Here is a 9,736-nt window from a genome sequence, read left to right as displayed (position 1 = left end):
TGGATGAATGGTTTCAGCGCTCGGAGGAGACATGGAACGCTGCCCATGTACGCCTGCAAAGGGCGATTAGGAGACAGAAGACGAGTGCCGACCGCCACCGCAGTGAGGCTCCGGTTTGTGCACCGGGGTACCGGGTCTGGCTCTCAACCCGAAACCTGCCCCTTCGCCTGCCCTGCCGGAAGCTGGGTTGGCGGTTTGTGGGGCCCTTTAAAGTCCTGAGGAGGTTGAATGAGGTTTGTTATAGGTTACAGCTCCCCCCGATTACCGTATTAACCCCTCGTTCCATGTGTCTCTCCTCAGGCCGGTGGTAGCTGGTCCGCTCCAGGAGTCCGAGATGCGGGAGGTTCCTCCGCCCCCATTGGACATTGAGGGGGCACCGGCGTACTCGGTCCGTTCCATCATGGATTTGAGGCGTCGGGTTGGAGGCCTGCAGTATCTCGTGGAGTGGGAGGGGTACGGTCCGGAGGAACGGAGCTGGGTTCCCAGGAGGGACATCCTCGATCCCTCCTTGTTAAGGGAGTTCCATCGTCGTCATCCGACTCGCCCTGCTCCGCGTCCTCTTGGCCGTCCCCGAGGCCGGTGTCGACGCACGGCTGGAGCCGCGCGTCAGGTGGGGGGTACTGTCACGGATACGGCCGAGGCTGCCCCTTCTCCTCGTTCGGGCAGGCTTCGGCGGTCGTCGTCACCGGAGTACTAGCTGCCACCGATCGATGTTTCTGTGTCTCACTAGTTCTGTCTGTATTGTTCACACTTGTTACTCATTAGGCTTATTAGTTTCCCTATATTACCTCTGTTTTCCCTCCTGAGTGTGTGCGTGATTGTTCTTTGTTACGTCGTCTGTTGAGCTGTTGTTTTTGCTCTTCCCTGCGTGGAGGGTTTGCTATATTTACTTGGAGTCGAGTAAAGCCATTTATTCTCAGTTCTGTGTCCTGCGCCTGATTCCGTTTCCCCCACTGCACCCAGACGCTGACAGTTGACTCCAATGCTTCCCACAGTTGTGTGAAGTTGGCTGGATATCCTTTGGGTGGTGGACCATTCTTGATACACATGGGGGAAACGGTTGAGCGTGAAAAACCCAGCAGCGTTGCAGTTCTTGACACACTCAAACCGGTGCGCCTGGCACGTACTACCATACCCCGTTCAAAGGCACTTAAATATTTGTTAATGCCCATTCACCCTCTTAATGTCATACATACACAATCCATGTCTCAATTTGCTCAAGGCTTAAAAATCCTTCTTTAACATGTCTCTTTTCCTTCATCTACACTGATTGAAGCGGATTTAACAAGTGACATTAATAAAGGATACTAGCTTTCACCTGGATTCACCTGTTCAGTCTATGTCATGGAGAGAGCAGGTGTTCTTAATGTTTTGTACACTCAGTGTACATCATTGTCTATGAAATGACATGCGTTGCTTCTCCCTTGGTGAATTTGTGTCTGTACCTCTGTGTTCAGGTACTCCAGGACTCTATGTGGACCAACAGGAGGTGACTGGAGTTGAAGGAGGGAGTGTCACTGTCTGTTGTCACTATAGTAACACTGTGGCTAAGAAGTGGTTGTGGTGTAAGATGGGTATCTACTATGTCCCCTTGGTGGGAAGATATTCAGGTCTTTTAGATGGAACATCAGTGACATCACAGCAGACCATTGATAACAACAACAGACACATTTTAACAGTGACTCTGAATGGATTGAATATGGGGATACTGGCTGGTACTGGTGTTCCACAGGTGACCTACAGATGCCTGTTCACATCACTGTCAATCAACTGACCACAACACAGAGTATCACACCTGCCTCCACCACCACCCCTACCCCCACTTCCACCATCACCATCTCCACTGTCGATCAACTGACCACAACACAGACTGACACCATCATCAGTAAGTAATGAGAGACCAGTTTTAACCAAATATAGTGAAATTAGTCTTTCAAATTCACAGAATTCAACTTAAGTCATTTTGCATACATGATGCATTGATATATCACGCTGAAATTGTGTCACTTAAACACTAATAAATGAAATACAGAAACTGTTGAACCTTGACAGAAAAGCTGACCCCTCAAGACATCTCTCTGACCTCACCCACAACTGTAGTTCCTGCTGTGTCCTCTTCCACCTCTCAGGCCCCAGTCAACAACACACACGATGGAGCCCAGGGGTAGGTGAACACTACCACCTCTTTAGTCGGTACTCAATAAGCAAAAAGGTCATTTATTTAAATTATATGATAAATAAATTGTGTTGTTTTAAAATAAAAAACGAAATGCCTTCTGTATGCCTCAGTCTTCAACTAACACTGTCTGGTTGCAATTTGCATAGTGTCATGTCCTCAAAGCAATGTTGTTCTTCTACAGATGGGAAAGAACACTCTTCTACCTTCCGAAAACTGTTAATGCAGTGCTCTTCCTCCTGTGCACCATCATTGCTGTGGTGAAGTTCACGGCAAACCGACTCTGAGGTCAAACAGGATGAGTAGAAACTAGATTTATTTAGCATTTGCAAATTTTTCATTGAGGGATATGTCTTTACCTTCTTCACCTTCTTCTCCTTCTCTAGCTTTATTGGTATATTTAAATTCTTTGCTAATAAACATTTTTTACTCTTCTCAAGATCATCTGTTAAGAAATTCTGTGAAATTACAGTGCCTTAAGAAAGTATTCAGACCCCTTTACTTTTTCCACATTTTGTTACGTTACAGCCTTATTCTAAAATTGATTAAATAAATAAATATCCTCAGCAATCTACACACAATACCCCATAATGTTTTTTAGAAATGTTTGCTAATTCATAAAAAATAAAAACCAGAAATACCTAATTTACATACGTATTCTGACCCTTTGATATGAGACTCGAAATTGAGCTCATGTGCATCCTGTTTCCATTGATCATCCTTGAGATGGTTCTACAACTTCATTGGAGTCCACCTGTGGTAAATCAAATAAAGAATAATATGGTCAATTCAATTGATTGGACATGATTTGGAAAGGCACACACCTGTTTATATAAGGTCCCACAGTTGAAAGTGCATGTCAGAGCAAAAACCAAGCCATGAGGTCCATAGAGCTCGTAGAGAGGATTGTGACGAGGCACAGATCTGGGGAAGGGTACCAAAATATTTCTGCAGCATTGAAGGTCCCCAAGAACACAGTGGCCTCTATCATTCTTAAGTGGATGAAGTTTGGAACCACCAAGACTCTTCCTAGAGCTGGCCGCTCGGCCAAGCAACTGGGGGAGAAGGGTCTTGGTCAGGGAGGTGACCAATAACCCAAAGGTCACTCTGACAGAGCTCTTGAGTTTCTCTGTGGAGATGGGAGAACCTTCCAGAAGGACAAGCATCTCTCCAGCACTCCACCAATCAGGCCTTTATGGTAGAGTGGCCAGACGGAAGCTACTCCTCAGTAAAAGGCACATGACAACCCTCTTGGAGTTTGCCAAAAGGCACCTAAAGACTCTCAGACCATGAGAAACAAGATTCTCTGGTCTGATGAAACCAAGATTGAACTCTTTGGCCTGAATGCCAAGCGTCACATCAGGAGGAAACCTGGCACCATCCCTACGGTGAAGCACGGTTGTGGCAGCGCCATGCTGTGGGGATGTTTTTCAACGGCAGGGACTGGGAGACTAGTCAGGATCGAGGTAAAGATGAACAGAGCAAAGTACAGAGAAATCCTTGATGAAAACCTGCTCCAGAGTGTTTAGGACCTCAGACTGGGGCGAAGGTTCACCTTCCAACAGGACAACGGCCCTAAGCACACAGCCAAGACAACGCAGGAGTGGCTTCGGGACAAGTCTCTGAATTTCCTTGAGTGGCCCTGCCTTGGCCCGGACTTGAACCTGATCGAACATCTCTGGAGCGATCTGAAAATAGCTTTGCAGCAATGCTCCCCATCCAACCTGACAGAGCTTGGGAGGATCTGCAGAGAAGAATGGGATAAACTCCCCAAATACAGGTGTGCCAAGCTTTTAGCGTCATACCCAAGAAGACTTGAGGCTGTAATCGCTGCCAAAGGTGCTTCAACAAAATACTGAGCTTTCATTTATTAAATTGTTTTTACATTTACATTTTCTCAAATTTCAAAAAAAAATGTTTTTGCTTTGTCATTATGGGGTAGTGTGTGTAGTTTGATGAGGGTTAAAAACAATTTAATCCATTTTAGAATAAGGCTGTAACGTAACAAAATGTGGAAAAAGTCAAGGGGTCTGAATACTTTCCGAATGAACTGTGTAGGAGGTAATTTGCTGTGTTGGAGGCAAAAATAGAACGTTTAGCTCAGTGTTTAACATGATGTCATGGAATGAGTTAGTTTACCAGAATCCTGCCTTGTGGTACAGCAGCTTCCTGAGCTAACTTTAACACTTTAGGTTGGAGGACATCTGTGGTTTTGAGCTGCGTCTATGACCAGCTTTCATCTCTAAGTAGAAGGCAGTCATCACTCCATCTCTGCAGCACCTGCCCTCTCAATTCTATAAATGTCTTTGTCTAATCATTAGTGACCTATTTTCCAGCAGAGGGTAACAGGATAATAGTGACTCTTGGTCCCAAAGAGCCCTTAGAGAATGTTGGAAGCTGAAAACATTGTAGTGACTATGAGTTTTGGGTTAAACTAGTATATATAATGCAATAGTTGCTATCTTTCACTGAGGGGGGCATGTACACAAATATTTTGACCTTTCTTCAGGATAAAACACACACACGTTTGTTTTACTGTATTTGTGGGGATCAAAAAAGTATGCCCATTCAAAATCCTATTTTCCCTAACCCTAATGCTAATTCTAACCTAAACCCTAACCGTAACCCTAAACCTAACCCCTAAGTCTAAAATAGCCTTTTACCATGTAGGGACCAGTGAAATGTCCCCACTTGTCCAAATTGTCCTTGTTTTACTATCATTGTAAGGACATCTGGTCCCCACAAGGATAGTAGAACTAAACCACACACACACACACACATACACACACACACACACACACACACACACACACACACACAAAGCAAGGTTACATTTTAATTTGTTTGTTTTTAGCATGATTTATGAATCCTGAGTTCTTGAGTTGTTTCTTAGTTGATATTTGGTCGTCTGGTTTACTGTAACAAATCTTCTCCTTGTTGAATCAGAGCCTTGGACTACTATTCTGTCTTTACCTTCTCCAGCTTTAATGGAAAATATAAATGCTTTGCTAATAAACATTTTTAAAGACATTATACTGTTCTCAAGATCATTTGTCACAAGATTATGTGCTCTGTGAGTTTAGGTGTGAAATTGTTGTATCAGAAATAGTTGGCTGTGTTGGAGCCAACAATATAATTTATAACTCAGTAGTTAACATCATGTCATGGAATGAGTTTACCTGAAACCTGCAGCCTTCTGGTACTGCAACTTCCTGACATAACTTTAACACTTTAGGTTGGAGGACATCTGAGGTTTTGAGTTGTGTCTACTGTGAACAGGGTTCATTTCCTGTATAGAAGGCAGCCATCACTCCATCTCTGCAGCACCTGCCCTCTCAATTCTATACATTTCTTTGTGTAATCATTAGTGACCTATTTTCCAGCAGAAGGTAACAGGAAAATCGTGACTATTGGTCCCAAAGAGCCCTTAGAGAAAGCTGAAAGGGACAGTGCAGTCAAAAATGTGAGTTTCCTGTTTGTTTTTAAATTATATTTCCACACTATGAGGTTGAAATAATACTGTGAAATTGTAACACATTTGGATAATGCCCTTTTAGTGTAAGAGCTTTTTGACGAACAAAACACCTGGATTTTCAGACTGTTCAGGTGGAATGGAGTTTTTCACAGAATGACATCACAATCTGAAATGATTATTCTGATTCTGGTTTATTTGAATATTTACCCTCCTACTTTGAAGGGGTAAGCTGGGTAGGCTCTAGTCTACACAATCCTATCCGCCAATCAGGGCTCTGTATTTAAATATATTTACATTTGAATCAACACGGCCACATGATCACACGGAGCATTTCAATGGCAAAAGGCGGCTCAGGAAAATAAATCATGAAAAATAAACACACACAGTGATTTACAAATAAAATGAAACTCCATGGGGCTTGAAATGCATTGTAGTGACTATGAGTTTTGGGTTAAACTAGTCTATATAATGCAATAGTTGCTATATGCCACTGACGGGGGCATGTACACAGAAACAGAAGCAGGGATTCAAGGTGAGGTCTGTGAACATTGGGAAGTAGAGTAATTCTCGCTGGTGCCTTTGTCCTTGACTGACATACACATTAGTACACAGATACCGTGTCACACACACAGACTCAAACCTTCAAATGACTCCCCATCTCAATTCAGTTAAATTCAATTCCATTCAAAGGGCTTTATTGGCATGGGAAACATTTGACCTAGATAGTTTGTGTGTATGTATTGGTGTTGATATGTAGGCTACGTGTGCCTTTTTAAATTGATTTTTAAATGTATGTAGTTCTGTCCTTGAGCTGTTCTTGTCTATTAATGTTCTGTATTATGTCATGTTTCATGTTTTGTGTGGACCCAAGGAAGAGTAGCTGCTGCTTTTGCAACAGCTAATGGGGATCCTAATAAAATACCAAAACAATTTACATTGCCAAAGCAAGTGAAATAGGTAATAAACAAAGGTGAAATAAACAATGAAAAATGAACAGTAAAAGTTCCAAACAAATAGAGACATTTCAAATGTCATATTATGGCTATTTCAGTGTTGTAATGATGTGCAAATAGTTAACGTACAAAAGGGAAAATAAATAAAAATAAGGAGAAGACAGTATGGGGACAGATATAGGGTCATGAATCGGGGATGGGCCCTAAACCATGCCTGAACCACATCTGCATGGTGGAACCTGACATTGTCCCACACAATGACATAGGTGACCCCTTCACCTTGACAGGCCTGCTCAATTTCATTGAGAAACACAATGAGGTGTGCAGCTTTATAGGATCCAAGTAATGGCCTACGTCCTACACCACCATCTTCAGAGGAAGCTGCACACATGGAGATGTTTCCCCCACGTTGTCCAGGAACTTGGACGGTCGCCCGTTGGCTGATGAGACTCCGCCCACGGCGCTGAGTTTTGGCCAGGTTGAAGTCCGCTTCATCAACAAATATATAATTCTGATGGTTAACAGAATCATCGCCATCACCCTCTAAAAACATATTTGGTTTAGTTATTTTTACAGTATAGTTCCAATGTGATACTGTGAAGTAGCTGTGCAGCACATAGTAACAGTAATACAGTATATAGTGCTGTACCTGAACATACTCGGCCCACAGTTCTTTCACCCTGTCGTTGTTTCTCTCTAAAGGCACCAGGTCAATGTGTTTCATAGATACCTGCTGCCTCTTCATAAGGTGGCCGATTGTTGGTAGGCTGATGGATGCCACATTGGCAAAGATGTCACCGTTCTCCTCAATGGCCTGCTTTATTTCAGACAGCCATATGTCATTCCTGGCCCTCACCATTTCCACCACTGCTGGTCGGTCAGCACACAGCCTCGACAACACCATGGGGTCTTCTGTCAATTCTGATCATAGAACAGAGTATACTGTCAATAGATCACACTGTAAGAATACTGTAACATGTTTTGTGAATTTACATGCATTACAATATATCATATAATGTAAATGTACTGTTAAAGCAGAGTGCATATCCTACAGACTTACCGGTTTTCTTGGCGAAATGTTGTCATGATTGAACTGACAGTTGATCTTTTCAGATTTGGGTGAACTAATCAGGCAGCCTCTGCCATGGTAAGGCCTCTGTTTACCACATGGTCAACAACGATTGCCCAGACATCATTAGACACAACAGTTCCCTGCCCTCTGCCTCCCTCTCTATCTAATGTCCACCTCTTTGACGTCTTTGACCTCGTTGATGGGTCTAATGCCAACTTCTTTGACCAATTTGATGGGGCCCATGCCCACCTCTTTGACCTCTTTGACCAATTTGATGGGGCCCACGCCCACCTCTTTGACCTCTTTGATGGGTCTAATGCCCACCTCTCTGATGGCCCCTTGTCCACCAGCTCTTTGATTTCTTCCTCTCCCTTGCTGTCTATCCTGCTCCTTGTTAAAGAACTTGCAAGTGTTCACACACCCCCTTTTCTATGGTGACCAATAGTGGTTGACGCTATGTGAAATCAATTAGTACTAATGAATGGTCATTATGTATGGTTATCATGTATCATACATGTCATTTAGATGTTTATACTATACAAACACACATTGTATTTCTGTGGTTCTCAAAATCCATATATATTAGACAAACCAGTTTAAAATCTATAGGTCTACCAAACTGTTAAGTCATTAATCATTAAGCGCCGTTGAATTAGGTGATGGTCAAATGTTTTTAAAAAAATGAGAAGAGAATCATATGAAATGTATTGTGAGCATTGCATTGTGAAAGGCAATTACTTTATATGAAAGGTTTTTTTAGATGAAACACTGGTAAGTTACTATGTGATATTGTGTGTTGTACTTAGTCAATTGAAAATGTGCTTAAAGTGTTTTTACTTTTTCATGATCTGTATTGAGTTTTGTACTAAGAGTTGTGAAATATTACCACATATGTATGAAAATTGTACCAAAGCAACAAAAAAAAGTGAGTTTGAGTGTGAGTTTGAGTGTGAAGTAGTTGCTGTGTTGGAGCCAACAGTAGAACACAAAGCTCAGTATTTAACATGACGTCATGGAATGAGTTTAGCTGAAACTTGTAGCATTCTGGTAATGCAGCTTCCTGAACTACCTTTAACACTTTGGCTTGGAGGACATCTGTGGTTATGAGCTGTACATGACAAAGGGTTCATTTCCTGTATAGAAGAGGGATAAAGGGGCCTCCCAATTGGCGCAGCAGTCAAAGGCACTGCACTGCAGTGTTTAGGTGTCACTACTGCCTGGGGTTTTATCCCAGGCTGTGTCACAGCCAGCCATGAGCGGGAGTCCCATAGGACGGTGCACAATTGACCCAGCGTCGTCTGGGTTAGGGCAGGGTTTGGCCCGGGGGCTTTCCTTGGCTCATCGCGCTCTAGCGACTCCTTGTGGTGGGACTGGCACCTGCAAGCTGACCTCAGTCGTCAGTTGAATGGTGTTTCCTCCGACATATTGGTGCGGCTGGCTTCCGGATTAAGCGAGCAGGTGTTAAGAAGCAGTGCGGCATGGCAGGTCATGTTTCGTAGGATGCATGATTCGACCTCTGGTCGGGTAAAATTATTACTAAAATCTTTAAAAGAAGTGGGAGAGAGACAGAGAGCGTTCTTGTTGAACGTAAAACCACATCAGACTGGGTTATGGTCCGGAGGACCCTGAACCCTGACCTGGATTAAAGTGAGAGTTTGTGGAGGTCTTGGTCTAGTCCCCATCACTACATCTCTGTAGCAGATGACCCCTCAAATCTATCAATGTCTAGCACATAGAGTACATTTATCATATTGTTTCTTATATACTGAAAAATTGAATTTGCCAATGTGGTGTATGTCGCCCAATTATTGAATATTTGTAATCATTAGCAGTCTATTGTTCAGTAGAGGGTAACAGGATAGTAGTGACTTTTGGTCCCAAAACCCTTAGAGAAAGCTGAAATATATTTTGTTGACTATGATTTTGGGGTTAAACTAGTCTATACACTGCAATAGTTGCTATCTGCCACTGAGGGGGCCATGTACACACAAACAGAAGCAGGAAGTGAGTTACAGACAGTGAAGTCTATTAACATTAGGAAGTAGAGTCATTCTGGCTGG

This window comes from Coregonus clupeaformis, unplaced genomic scaffold (genome assembly GCF_020615455.1).
Source record: "Coregonus clupeaformis isolate EN_2021a unplaced genomic scaffold, ASM2061545v1 scaf0111, whole genome shotgun sequence".
NCBI classification, from domain to species: domain Eukaryota; kingdom Metazoa; phylum Chordata; class Actinopteri; order Salmoniformes; family Salmonidae; genus Coregonus; species Coregonus clupeaformis.
The sequence above is the reverse complement of the archived record's forward strand: the minus strand, read 5'-3'. Positions refer to the sequence as shown.